The following is a 15,629-nucleotide window of genomic DNA, read 5'->3' as shown; positions in this document are numbered from 1 at the left end:
TCCATAGAGAAAGTGGAGAGCAACGGACATGACATCACAAAGAGATCACCTCTGTTGCCTGGAGAGGAAGGGATGCCGCTTACACGCCTTGTTAAGGAGGGGGGGGGGACTCTAAAAACATTATAAGTCAGACAGTGGGCGTACCTCCACACAGAAAGTGGAGAGCAACGGACATGACATCACAAAGAGCTCACCTCTGTTGCCTGGAGAGGAAGGGATGCCGCTTACAGGCCTTGTTATGAGGGGGGGGGGACTCTAAAAACATTATAAGTCCGACAGTGGGCCTACCTCCACAGAGAAAGTGAGCAACGGACATGACATCACAAAGAGCTCACCTCTGTTGCCTGGAGAGGAAGGGATGCCGCTTACAGGCCTTGTTATGAGGGGGGGGGACTCTAAAAACATTATAAGTCCGACAGTGGGCTTACCTCCACAGAGAAAGTGGAGAGCAACGGACATGACATCACAAAGAGCTCACCTCTGTTGCCTGGAGAGTAAGGGATGCCGCTTACAGGCCTTGTTATGAGGGGGGGGGGGACTCTAAAAACATTATAAGTCCGACAGTGGGCGTACCTCCACACAGAAAGTGGAGAGCAACGGACATGACATCACAAAGAGCTCACCTCTGTTGCCTGGAGAGGAAGGGATGCCGCTTACAGGCCTTGTTATGGGGGGGGGGGGACTCTAAAAACGTTATAAGTCAGACAGTGGGCGTACCTCCACACAGAAAGTGGAGAGCAACGGACATGACATCACAAAGAGCTCACCTCTGTTGCCTGGAGAGGAAGGGATGCCGCTTACAGGCCTTGTTATGAGGGGGGGGGGACTCTAAAAACATTATAAGTCCGACAGTGGGCCTACCTCCACAGAGAAAGTGAGCAACGGACATGACATCACAAAGAGCTCACCTCTGTTGCCTGGAGAGGAAGGGATGCCGCTTACAGGCCTTGTTATGAGGGGGGGGGACTCTAAAAACATTATAAGTCCGACAGTGGGCTTACCTCCACAGAGAAAGTGGAGAGCAACGGACATGACATCACAAAGAGCTCACCTCTGTTGCCTGGAGAGTAAGGGATGCCGCTTACAGGCCTTGTTATGAGGGGGGGGGGACTCTAAAAACATTATAAGTCCGACAGTGGGCGTACCTCCACACAGAAAGTGGAGAGCAACGGACATGACATCACAAAGAGCTCACCTCTGTTGCCTGGAGAGGAAGGGATGCCGCTTACAGGCCTTGTTATGGGGGGGGGGGGACTCTAAAAACGTTATAAGTCAGACAGTGGACCTACCTCCATAGAGAAAGTTGAGAGCAACGGACATGACATCACAAAGAGCTCACCTCTGTTGCCTGGAGAGGAAGGGATGCCGTTTACAGGCCTTGTTAAGGAGGGGGGGGGGACTCTAAAAACATTATAAGTCAGACAGTGGACCTACCTCCATAGAGAAAGTGGAGAGCAACGGACATGACAACACAAAGAACTCACCTCTGTTGCCTGGAGAGGAAGGGATGCCGCTTACAGGCCTTGTTAAGGAGGGGGGGGACTCTAAAAACATTATAAGTCAGACAGTGGGCTTACCTCCACAGAGAAAGTGGAGAGCAACGGACATGACATCACAAAGAGCTCACCTCTGTTGCCTGGAGAGGAAGGGATGCCGCTTACAGGCCTTGTTAAGGAGGGGGGGGGGACTCTAAAAACATTATAAGTCAGACAGTGGGCTTACCTCCACAGAGAAAGTGGAGAGCAACGGACATGACATCACAAAGAGCTCACCTCTGTTGCCTGGAGAGGAAGGGATGCCGCTTACAGGCCTTGTTAAGGAGGGGGGGGGGACTCTAAAAACATTATAAGTCAGACAGTGGGCTTATCTCCACAGAGAAAGTGGAGAGCAACGGACATGACATCACAAAGAGCTCACCTCTGTTGCCTGGAGAGGAAGGGATGCCGCTTACAGGCCTTGTTAAGGAGGGGGGGGGACTCTAAAAACATTATAAGTCAGAAAGTGGGCTTATCTCCACAGAGAAAGTGGAGAGCAACAGACATGACATCACAAAGAGCTCACCTCTGTTGCCTGGAGAGGAAGGGATGCCGCTTACAGGCCTTGTTAAGGAGGGGGGGGGGGACTCTAAAACCATTATAAGTCAGACAGTGGGCTTATCTCCACAGAGAAAGTGGAGAGCAACGGACATGACAACACAAAGAGCTCACCTCTGTTGCCTGGAGAGGAAGGGATGCCGCTTACAGGCCTTGTTAAGGAGGGGGGGGGGACTCTAAAAACATTATAAGTCAGACAGTGGGCGTACCTCCACACAGAAAGTGGAGAGCAACGGACATGACATCACAAAGAGCTCACCTCTGTTGCCTGGAGAGTAAGGGATGCCGCTTACAGGCCTTGTTATGGGGGGGGGAGTCTAAAAACATTATAAGTCAGACAGTGGACCCACCTCCATAGAGAAAGTGGAGAGCAACGGACATGACATCATAAAGAGCTCACCTCTGCTGCCTGGAGAGGAAGGGATGCCGCTTACAGGCCTTGTTATGGGGGGGGGGGACTCTAAAAACATTATAAGTCAGACAGAGGACCTACCTCCATTGAGAAAGTGGAGAGCAACGGACATGACCTCACAAAGAGCTCACCTCTGTTGCCTGGAGAGGAAGGGATGCCGCTTACAGGCCTTGTTATGGGGGGGGGGGAATCTGTAAAAACATTATAAGTCAGACAGTGGGCTTACCTCCACAGAGAAAGTGGAGAGCAACGGACATGACATCACAAAGAGCTCACCTCTGTTGCCTGGAGAGGAAGGGATGCCGCTTACAGGCCTTGTTATGAGGGGGGGGGACTCTAAAAACATTATAATTCAGACAGTGGGCTTACCTCCACAGAGAAAGTGGAGAGAAATAGACATGACATCACAAAGAGCTCACCTCTGTTGCCTGGAGAGAAAGGGATGCCGCTTACAGGCCTTGTTAAGGGGGGGGGACTCTAAAAACATTATAAGTCAGACAGTGGACTTACCTCCATAGAGAAAGTGGAGAGCAACGGACATGACATCACAAAGAGCTCACCTCTGTTGCCTGGAGAGGAAGGGATGCCGCTTACAGGCCTTGTTATGGGGGGGGGGAGTCTAAAAACATTATAAGTCAGACAGTGGACCTACCTCCATAGAGAAAGTGGAGAGCAACGGACATGACATCATAAAGAGCTCACCTCTGCTGCCTGGAGAGGAAGGGATGCCGCTTACAGGCCTTGTTATGGGGGGGGGGGAGTCTAAAAACATTATAAGTCAGACAGTGGACCTACCTCCATAGAGAAAGTGGAGAGCAACGGACATGACATCACAAAGACCTCACCTCTGTTGCCTGGAGAGGAAGGGATGCCGCTTACACGCCTTGTTAAGGAGGGGGGGGTACTCTAAAAACATTATAAGTCATACAGTGGGCGTACCTCCACACAGAAAGTGGAGAGCAACGGACATGACATCACAAAGAGCTCACCTCTGTTGCCTGGAGAGGAAGGGATGCCGCTTACAGGCCTTGTTATGAGGGGGGGGGACTCTAAAAACATTATAAGTCCGACAGTGGGCCTACCTCCACAGAGAAAGTGAGCAACGGACATGACATCACAAAGAGCTCACCTCTGTTGCCTGGAGAGGAAGGGATGCCGCTTACAGGCCTTGTTATGAGGGGGGGGACTCTAAAAACATTATAAGTCCGACCGTGGGCTTACCTCCACAGAGAAAGTGGAGAGCAACGGACATGACATCACAAAGAGCTCACCTCTGTTGCCTGGAGAGGAAGGGATGCCGCTTACAGGCCTTGTTATGGGGGGGGGGGACTCTAAATACGTTATAAGTCAGACAGTGGACCTACCTCCATAGAGAAAGTGGAGAGCAACGGACATGACATCACAAAGAGCTCACCTCTGTTGCCTGGAGAGGAAGGGATGCCGTTTACAGGCCTTGTTAAGGAGGGGGGGGGGAATCTAAAAACATTATAAGTCAGATAGTGGACCTACCTCCATAGAGAAAGTGGAGAGCAACGGACATGACAACACAAAGAGCTCACCTCTGTTGCCTGGAGAGGAAGGGATGCCGCTTACAGGCCTTGTTAAGGAGGGGGGGGGACTCTAAAAACATTATAAGTCAGACAGTGGGCTTACCTCCACAGAGAAAGTGGAGAGCAACGGACATGACATCACAAAGAGCTCACCTCTGTTGCCTGGAGAGGAAGGGATGCCGCTTACAGGCCTTGTTAAGGAGGGGGGGGGGGGACTCTAAAAACATTATAAGTCAGACAGTGGGCTTATCTCCACAGAGAAAGTGGAGAGCAACGGACATGACATCACAAAGAGCTCACCTCTGTTGCCTGGAGAGGAAGGGATGCCGCTTACAGGCCTTGTTAAGGAGGGGGGGGGGACTCTAAAAACATTATAAGTCAGACAGTGGGCTTACCTCCACAGAGAAAGTGGAGAGCAACGGACATGACATCACAAAGAGCTCACCTCTGTTGCCTGGAGAGGAAGGGATGCCGCTTACAGGCCTTGTTAAGGAGGGGGGGGGACTCTAAAAACATTATAAGTCAGACAGTGGGCTTATCTCCACAGAGAAAGTGGAGAGCAACGGACATGACATCACAAAGAGCTCACCTCTGTTGCCTGGAGAGGAAGGGATGCCGCTTACAGGCCTTGTTATGGGGGGGGGACTCTAAAAACGTTATAAGTCAGACAGTGGACCTACCTCCATAGAGAAAGTGGAGAGCAACGGACATGACAACACAAAGAGCTCACCTCTGTTGCCTGGAGAGGAAGGGATGCCGCTTACAGGCCTTGTTAAGGAGGGGGGGGGACTCTAAAACCATTATAAGTCAGACAGTGGGCTTATCTCCACAGAGAAAGTGGAGAGCAACGGACATGACATCACAAAGAGCTCACCTCTGTTGCCTGGAGAGGAAGGGATGCCGCTTACAGGCCTTGTTATGGGGGGGGGGACTCTAAAACCATTATAAGTCAGACAGTGGGCTTATCTCCACAGAGAAAGTGGAGAGCAACGGACATGACATCACAAAGAGCTCACCTCTGTTGCCTGGAGAGGAAGGGATGCCGCTTACAGGCCTTGTTATGGGGGGGGGAACTCTAAAAACGTTATAAGTCAGACAGTGGACCTACCTCCATAGAGAAAGTGGAGAGCAACGGACATGACAACACAAAGAGCTCACCTCTGTTGCCTGGAGAGGAAGGGATGCCGCTTACAGGCCTTGTTAAGGAGGGGGGGGGGACTCTAAAACCATTATAAGTCAGACAGTGGGCTTATCTCCACAGAGAAAGTGGAGAGCAACGGACATGACATCACAAAGAGCTCACCTCTGTTGCCTGGAGAGGAAGGGATGCCGCTTACAGGCCTTGTTAAGGAGGGGGGGGGACTCTAAAAACATTATAAGTCAGACAGTGGGCTTACCTCCACAGAGAAAGTGGAGAGCAACGGACATGACATCATAAAGAGCTCACCTCTGTTGCCTGGAGAGGAAGGGATGCAGCTTACAGGCCTTGTTAAGGAGGGGGGGGGGACTCTAAAAACATTATAAGTCAGACAGTGGGCGTACCTCCACACAGAAAGTGGAGAGCAATGGACATGACATCACAAAGAGCTCACCTCTGTTGCCTGGAGAGTAAGGGATGCCGCTTACAGGCCTTGTTATGGGGGGGGGGGAATCTCTAAAAACATTATAAGTCAGACAGTGGGCTTACCTCCACAGAGAAAGTGGAGAGCAACGGACATGACATCACAAAGAGCTCACCTCGGTTGCCTGGTGAGGAAGGGATGCCGCTTACAGGCCTTGTTATGGGGGGGAATCTCTAAAAACATTATAAGTCAGACAGTGGGCCTACCTCCACAGAGAAAGTGGAGAGCAACGGACATGACATCACAAAGAGCTCACCTCGGTTGCCTGGAGAGGAAGGGATGCCGCTTACAGGCCTTGTTATGAGGGGGGGGACTCTAAAAACATTATAAGTCAGACAGTGGGCTTACCTCCACAGAGGAAGTGGAGAGCAAGGGACATGACATCACAAAGAGCTCACCTCTGTTGCCGGGAGAAGAAGGGATGCCGCTTACAGGCCTTGTTAAGGAGGGAGGCGGGGACTCTAAAAACATTATAAGTCAGACAGTGGTCCAACCTCCACAGAGAAATTTAGAGCAACGGACATGACATCACAAAGAGCTCACCTCTGTTGCCTGGAGAGGAAGGGATGCCGCTTACAGGCCTTGTTAAGGAGGGAGGGGGGGGGGACTCTAAAAACAGTATAAGTCAGACAGTGGACCAACCTCCACAGAGAAATTTAGAGCAACGGACATGACATCACAAAGAGCTCACCTCTGTTGCCTGGAGAGGAAGGGATGCCGCTTACAGGCCTTGATATGGGGGGGGGGGAATCTCTAAAAACATTATAAGTCAGACAGTGGGCTTACCTCCACAGAGAAAGTGGAGAGCAACGGACATGACATCACAAAGAGCTCACCTCGGTTGCCTGGAGAGGAAGGGATGCCGCTTACAGGCCTTGTTATGGGGGGGGGGGATCTCTAAAAACATTATAAGTCAGACAGTGGGCTTACCTCCATAGAGAATGTGGAGAGCATCGGACATGACATCACAAAGAGCTCACCTCTGTTGCCTGGAGAGGAAGGGATGCCGCTTACAGGCCTTGTTAAGGAGGGGGGGACTCTAAAAACATTATAAGTCAGACAGTGGACCTACCTTCATAGAGAAAGTGGAGAGCAATGGACATGACATCACAAAGAGCTCACCTCTGTTGCCTGGAGAGGAAGGGATGCCGCTTTCAGGCCTTGTTAAGGAGGGGGGGACTCTAAAAACATTATAAGTCAGACAGTGGGCGTACCTCCACACAGAAAGTGGAGAGCAACGGACATGACATCACAAAGAGCTCACCTCTGTTGCCTGGAGAGTAAGGGATGCCGCTTACAGGCCTTGTTATGGTGGGGGGGGGGAACTCTAAAAACATTATAAGTCAGACAGTGGGCGTACCTCCACACAGAAATTGGAGAGCAACGGACATGACATCACAAAGAGCTGACCTCTGTTGCCTGGAGAGGAAGGGATGCCGCTTACTGGCCTTGGTATGGGGAGAGGGAATCTCTAAAAACGTTATAAGTCAGACAGTGGTCCAACCTACACAGAGAAAGTGGAGAGCAACGGACATGATATCACAAAGAGCTCACCTCTGTTGCCTGGAGAGGAAGGGATGCCGCTTACAGGCCTTGTTATGAGGGGGGCGGGATCTCTAAAAACATTATAAGTCAGACAGTGGGCTTACCTCCACAGAGGAAGTGGAGAGCAAGGGACATGACATCACAAAGAGCTCACCTCTGTTGCCGGGAGAAGAAGGGATGCCGCTTACAGGCCTTGTTAAGGAGGGAGGCGGGGACTCTAAAAACATTATAAGTCAGACAGTGGTCCAACCTCCACAGAGAAATTTAGAGCAACGGACATGACATCACAAAGAGCTCACCTCTGTTGCCTGGAGAGGAAGGGATGCCGCTTACAGGCCTTGTTAAGGAGGGAGGGGGGGGACTCTAAAAACAGTATAAGTCAGATAATGGACCTCCCTCCACAGAGAAAGTGGAGAGCAACGGAAATGACATCACAAAGAGCTCACCTCTGTTGCCTGGAGAGGAAGGGATGCCGCTTACAGGCCTTGTTATGGGGGGGAATCTCTAAAAACATTATAAATCAGACAGTGGACCAACCTCCACAGAGAAATTTAGAGCAACGGACATGACATCACAAAGAGCTCACCTCTGTTGCCTGGAGAGGAAGGGATGCCGCTTACAGGCCTTGTTATGGGGGGGGGGGGGAATCTCTAAAAACATTATAAGTCAGACAGTGGGCTTACCTCCACAGAGAAAGTGGAGAGCAACGGACATGACATCACAAAGAGCTCACCTCGGTTGCCTGGAGAGGAAGGGATGCCGCTTACAGGCCTTGTTATGGGGGGGGAATCTCTAAAAACATTATAAGTCAGACAGTGGGCTTACCTCCATAGAGAATGTGGAGAGCATCGGACATGACATCACAAAGAGCTCACCTCTGTTGCCTGGAGAGGAAGGGATGCCGCTTACAGGCCTTGTTATGGGGGGGGGGAATCTCTAAAAACATTATAAGTCAGACAGTGGGCTTACCTCCACAGAGAAAGTGGAGAGCAACGGACATGACATCACAAAGAGCTCACCTCTGTTGCCTGGAGAGGAAGGGATACCGCTTATAGGCCTTGTTATGGGGGGGGGGTGGACTCTAAAAACATTATAAGTCAGACAGTGGACCTACCTCCATAGAGAAAGTGGAGAGCAATGGACATGACATCACAAAGAGCTCACCTCTGTTGCCTGGAGAGGAAGGGATGCCGCTTACAGGCCTTGTTAAGGAGGGGGGGACTCTAAAAACATTATAAGTCAGACAGTGGGCGTACCTCCACACAGAAAGTGGAGAGCAACGGACATGACATCACAAAGAGCTCACCTCGGTTGCCTGGAGAGGAAGGGATGCCGCTTACAGGCCTTGTTATGGGGGGGGGTGGACTCTAAAAACATTATAAGTCAGACAGTGGACCTACCTCCATAGAGAAAGTGGAGAGCAATGGACATGACATCACAAAGAGCTCACCTCTGTTGCCTGGAGAGGAAGGGATGCCGCTTACAGGCCTTGTTAAGGAGGGGGGGACTCTAAAAACATTATAAGTCAGACAGTGGGCGTACCTCCACACAGAAAGTGGAGAGCAACGGACATGACATCACAAAGAGCTCACCTCGGTTGCCTGGAGAGGAAGGGATGCCGCTTACAGGCCTTGTTATGAGGGGGGGGGACTCTAAAAACATTATAAGTCAGACAGTGGGCTTACCTCCACAGAGAAAGTGGAGAGCAACGTACATGACATCACAAAGAGCTCATCTCTGTTGCCTGGAGAGGAAGGGATGCCTCTTACATGTCTAGGTATGGGCGGGAGGATCTCTAAAAACATTATAAGTAAGACAGTGGGCCTATCTCCACAGAAAAAGTGGAGAGCAACGGACATGACATCACAAAGAGCTCACCTCTGTTGCCTGGAGAGGAAGGGATGCCGCTTACTGGCCTTGGTATGGGGGGGGGGGAATCTCTAAAAACGTTATAAGTCAGACAGTGGTCCAACCTACACAGAGAAAGTGGAGAGCAACGGACAAGATATCACAAAGAGCTCACCTCTGTTGCCTGGAGAGGAAGGGATGCCACTTACAGGCCTTGTTATGAGGGGGGCGGGATCTCTAAAAACATTATAAGTCAGACAGTGGGCTTACCTCCACAGAGGAAGTGGAGAGCAAGGGACATGACATCACAAAGAGCTCACCTCTGTTGCCGGGAGAAGAAGGGATGCCGCTTACAGGCCTTGTTAAGGAGGGAGGCGGGGACTCTAAAAACATTATAAGTCAGACAGTGGTCCAACCTCCACAGAGAAATTTAGAGCAACGGACATGACATCACAAAGAGCTCACCTCTGTTGCCTGGAGAGGAAGGGATGCCGCTTACAGGCCTTGTTAAGGAGGGAGGGGGGGGGACTCTAAAAACAGTATAAGTCAGACAGTGGACCAACCTCCACAGAGAAATTTAGAGCAACGGACATGACATCACAAAGAGCTCACCTCTGTTGCCTGGAGAGGAAGGGATGCCTCTTACAGGCCTTGTTATGGGGGGGGAATCTCTAAAAACATTATAAGTCAGACAGTGGGCTTACCTCCACAGAGAAAGTGGAGAGCAACGGACATGACATCACAAAGAGCTCACCTCTGTTGCCTGGAGAGGAAGGGATGCCGCTTATAGGCCTTGTTATGGGGGGGGGGGGGACTCTAAAAACATTATAAGTCAGACAGTGGACCAACCTCCACAGAGAAATTTAGAGCAACGGACATGACATCACAAAGAGCTCACCTCTGTTGCCTGGAGAGGAAGGGATGCCGCTTACAGGCCTTGTTATGAGGGGGGCGGGATCTCTAAAAACATTATAAGTCAGACAGTGGGCTTACCTCCACAGAGAAATTTAGAGCAACGGACATGACATCACAAAGAGCTCACCTCTGTTGCCTGGAGAGGAAGGGATGCCGCTTACAGGCCTTGTTAAGGAGGGAGGGGGGGGGACTCTAAAAACAGTATAAGTCAGACAGTGGACCAACCTCCACAGAGAAATTTAGAGCAACGGACATGATATCACAAAGAGCTCACCTCTGTTGCCTGGAGAGGAAGGGATGCCTCTTACAGGCCTTGTTATGGGGGGGGGAATCTCTAAAAACATTATAAGTCAGACAGTGGGCTTACCTCCACAGAGAAAGTGGAGAGCAACGGACATGACATCACAAAGAGCTCACCTCTGTTGCCTGGAGAGGAAGGGATGCCGCTTACAGGCCTTGTTATGGGGGGGAATCTCTAAAAACATTATAAATCAGACAGTGGACCAACCTCCACAGAGAAATTTAGAGCAACGGACATGACATCACAAAGAGCTCACCTCTGTTGCCTGGAGAGGAAGGGATGCCGCTTACAGGCCTTGATATGGGGGGGGGAATCTCTAAAAACATTATAAGTCAGACAGTGGGCTTACCTCCACAGAGAAAGTGGAGAGCAACGGACATGACATCACAAAGAGCTCACCTCGGTTGCCTGGAGAGGAAGGGATGCCGCTTACAGGCCTTGTTATGGGGGGGGGATCTCTAAAAACATTATAAGTCAGACAGTGGGCTTACCTCCATAGAGAATGTGGAGAGCATCGGACATGACATCACAAAGAGCTCACCTCTGTTGCCTGGAGAGGAAGGGATGCCGCTTACAGGCCTTGTTAAGGAGGGGGGGACTCTAAAAACATTATAAGTCAGACAGTGGACCTACCTCCATAGAGAAAGTGGAGAGCAATGGACATGACATCACAAAGAGCTCACCTCTGTTGCCTGGAGAGGAAGGGATGCCGCTTACAGGCCTTGTTAAGGAGGGGGGGACTCTAAAAACATTATAAGTCAGACAGTGGGCGTACCTCCACACAGAAAGTGGAGAGCAACGGACATGACATCACAAAGAGCTCACCTCTGTTGCCTGGAGAGTAAGGGATGCCGCTTACAGGCCTTGTTATGGTGGGGGGGGGGAACACTAAAAACATTATAAGTCAGACAGTGGGCGTACCTCCACACAGAAATTGGAGAGCAACGGACATGACATCACAAAGAGCTGACCTCTGTTGCCTGGAGAGGAAGGGATGCCACTTACTGGCCTTGGTATGGGGAGAGGGAATCTCTAAAAACGTTATAAGTCAGACAGTGGTCCAACCTACACAGAGAAAGTGGAGAGCAACGGACATGATATCACAAAGAGCTCACCTCTGTTGCCTGGAGAGGAAGGGATGCCGCTTACAGGCCTTGTTATGAGGGGGGCGGGATCTCTAAAAACATTATAAGTCAGACAGTGGGCTTACCTCCACAGAGGAAGTGGAGAGCAAGGGACATGACATCACAAAGAGCTCACCTCTGTTGCCGGGAGAAGAAGGGATGCCGCTTACAGGCCTTGTTAAGGAGGGAGGCGGGGACTCTAAAAACATTATAAGTCAGACAGTGGTCCAACCTCCACAGAGAAATTTAGAGCAACGGACATGACATCACAAAGAGCTCACCTCTGTTGCCTGGAGAGGAAGGGATGCCGCTTACAGGCCTTGTTAAGGAGGGAGGGGGGGGACTCTAAAAACAGTATAAGTCAGATAATGGACCTCCCTCCACAGAGAAAGTGGAGAGCAACGGACATGACATCACAAAGAGCTCACCTCTGTTGCCTGGAGAGGAAGGGATGCCGCTTACAGGCCTTGTTATGGGGGGGAATCTCTAAAAACATTATAAGTCAGACAGTGGGCTTACCTCCACAGAGAAATTTAGAGCAACGGACATGACATCACAAAGAGCTCACCTCTGTTGCCTGGAGAGGAAGGGATGCCGCTTACAGGCCTTGTTAAGGAGGGAGGGGGGGGGGGACTCTAAAAACAGTATAAGTCAGACAGTGGACCAACCTCCACAGAGAAATTTAGAGCAACGGACATGATATCACAAAGAGCTCACCTCTGTTGCCTGGAGAGGAAGGGATGCCTCTTACAGGCCTTGTTATGGGGGGGGGGGGATCTCTAAAAACATTATAAGTCAGACAGTGGGCTTACCTCCACAGAGAAAGTGGAGAGCAACGGACATGACATCACAAAGAGCTCACCTCTGTTGCCTGGAGAGGAAGGGATGCCGCTTACAGGCCTTGTTATGGGGGGGAATCTCTAAAAACATTATAAATCAGACAGTGGACCAACCTCCACAGAGAAATTTAGAGCAACGGACATGACATCACAAAGAGCTCACCTCTGTTGCCTGGAGAGGAAGGGATGCCGCTTACAGGCCTTGATATGGGGGGGGGAATCTCTAAAAACATTATAAGTCAGACAGTGGGCTTACCTCCACAGAGAAAGTGGAGAGCAACGGACATGACATCACAAAGAGCTCACCTCGGTTGCCTGGAGAGGAAGGGATGCCGCTTACAGGCCTTGTTATGGGGGGGGGGGATCTCTAAAAACATTATAAGTCAGACAGTGGGCTTACCTCCATAGAGAATGTGGAGAGCATCGGACATGACATCACAAAGAGCTCACCTCTGTTGCCTGGAGAGGAAGGGATGCCGCTTACAGGCCTTGTTAAGGAGGGGGGGACTCTAAAAACATTATAAGTCAGACAGTGGACCTACCTCCATAGAGAAAGTGGAGAGCAATGGACATGACATCACAAAGAGCTCACCTCTGTTGCCTGGAGAGGAAGGGATGCCGCTTACAGGCCTTGTTAAGGAGGGGGGGACTCTAAAAACATTATAAGTCAGACAGTGGGCGTACCTCCACACAGAAAGTGGAGAGCAACGGACATGACATCACAAAGAGCTCACCTCTGTTGCCTGGAGAGTAAGGGATGCCGCTTACAGGCCTTGTTATGGTGGGGGGGGGAACTCTAAAAACATTATAAGTCAGACAGTGGGCATACCTCCACACAGAAATTGGAGAGCAACGGACATGACATCACAAAGAGCTGACCTCTGTTGCCTGGAGAGGAAGGGATGCCACTTACTGGCCTTGGTATGGGGAGAGGGAATCTCTAAAAACGTTATAAGTCAGACAGTGGTCCAACCTACACAGAGAAAGTGGAGAGCAACGGACATGATATCACAAAGAGCTCACCTCTGTTGCCTGGAGAGGAAGGGATGCCGCTTACAGGCCTTGTTATGAGGGGGGCGGGATCTCTAAAAACATTATAAGTCAGACAGTGGGCTTACCTCCACAGAGGAAGTGGAGAGCAAGGGACATGACATCACAAAGAGCTCACCTCTGTTGCCGGGAGAAGAAGGGATGCCGCTTACAGGCCTTGTTAAGGAGGGAGGCGGGGACTCTAAAAACATTATAAGTCAGACAGTGGTCCAACCTCCACAGAGAAATTTAGAGCAACGGACATGACATCACAAAGAGCTCACCTCTGTTGCCTGGAGAGGAAGGGATGCCGCTTACAGGCCTTGTTAAGGAGGGAGGGGGGGGACTCTGAAAACAGTATAAGTCAGATAATGGACCTCCCTCCACAGAGAAAGTGGAGAGCAACGGACATGACATCACAAAGAGCTCACCTCTGTTGCCTGGAGAGGAAGGGATGCCGCTTACAGGCCTTGTTATGGGGGGGAATCTCTAAAAACATTATAAATCAGACAGTGGACCAACCTCCACAGAGAAATTTAGAGCAACGGACATGACATCACAAAGAGCTCACCTCTGTTGCCTGGAGAGGAAGGGATGCCGCTTACAGGCCTTGTTATGGGGGGGGGGGGGATCTCTAAAAACATTATAAGTCAGACAGTGGGCTTACCTCCACAGAGAAAGTGGAGAGCAACGGACATGACATCACAAAGAGCTCACCTCGGTTGCCTGGAGAGGAAGGGATGCCGCTTACAGGCCTTGTTATGGGGGGGGAATCTCTAAAAACATTATAAGTCAGACAGTGGGCTTACCTCCACAGAGAAAGTGGAGAGCAACGGACATGACATCACAAAGAGCTCACCTCGGTTGCCTGGAGAGGAAGGGATGCCGCTTACAGGCCTTGTTATGGGGGGGGGGAATCTCTAAAAACATTATAAGTCAGACAGTGGGCTTACCTCCACAGAGAAAGTGGAGAGCAACGGACATGACATCACAAAGAGCTCACCTCTGTTGCCTGGAGAGGAAGGGATGCCGCTTATAGGCCTTGTTATGGGGGGGGGGTGGACTCTAAAAACATTATAAGTCAGACAGTGGACCTACCTCCATAGAGAAAGTGGAGAGCAATGGACATGACATCACAAAGAGCTCACCTCTGTTGCCTGGAGAGGAAGGGATGCCGCTTACAGGCCTTGTTAAGGAGGGGGGGACTCTAAAAACATTATAAGTCAGACAGTGGGCGTACCTCCACACAGAAAGTGGAGAGCAACGGACATGACATCACAAAGAGCTCACCTCTGTTGCCTGGAGAGTAAGGGATGCCGCTTACAGGCCTTGTTATGGGGGGGGGGGAACTCTAAAAACATTATAAGTCAGACAGTGGGCGTACCTCCACACAGAAATTGGAGAGCAACGGACATGACATCACAAAGAGCTCACCTCTGTTGCCTGGAGAGGAAGGGATGCCGCTTACAGGCCTTGTTATGAGGGGGAATCTCTAAAAACATTATAAGTCAGACAGTGGGCTTACCTCCATAGAGAATGTGGAGAGCAATGGACATGACATCACAAAGAGCTCACCTCTGTTGCCTGGAGAGGAAGGGATGCCGCTTACAGGCATTGTTATGGGGGGGGGGGAATCTCTAAAAACATTATGTCAGACAGTGGGCTTACCTCAACAGAGAAAGTGGAGAGCAACGGACATGACATCAAAAAGAGCTCACCTCTGTTGCCTGGAGAGGAAGGGATGTCGCTTACAGGCCTTGTTATGGGGGGGGGGAGACTCTAAAAACATTATAAGTCAGACAGTGGACCTACCTCCATAGAGAAAGTGGAGAGCAACGGACATGACATCACAAAGAGCTCACCTCTGTTGCCTGGAGAGGAAGGGATGCCGCTTATAGGCCTTGTTATGGGGGGGGGACTCTAAAAACATTATAAGTCAGACAGTGGACCTACCTCGATAGAGAAAGTGGAGAGCAATGGACATGACATCACAAAGAGCTCACCTCTGTTGCCTGGAGAGGAAGGGATGCCGCTTACAGGCCTTGTTAAGGAGGGGGGGACTCTAAAAACATTATAAGTCAGACAGTGGGCTTACCTCCACAGAGAAAGTGGAGAGCAACGGACATGACATCACAAAGAGCTCACCTCTGTTGCCTGGAGAGGAAGGGATGCCGCTTATAGGCCTTGTTATGGGGGGGGGACTCTAAAAACATTATAAGTCAGACAGTGGACCTACCTCCATAGAGAAAGTGGAGAGCAATGGACATGACATCACAAAGAGCTCACCTCTGTTGCCTGGAGAGGAAGGGATGCCGCTTACAGGCCTTGTTAAGGAGGGGGGGACTCTAAAA

This window comes from Paroedura picta, chromosome 1 (assembly GCF_049243985.1).
Source record: "Paroedura picta isolate Pp20150507F chromosome 1, Ppicta_v3.0, whole genome shotgun sequence".
NCBI classification, from domain to species: domain Eukaryota; kingdom Metazoa; phylum Chordata; class Lepidosauria; order Squamata; family Gekkonidae; genus Paroedura; species Paroedura picta.
This window is presented reverse-complemented; position numbering follows the sequence as displayed.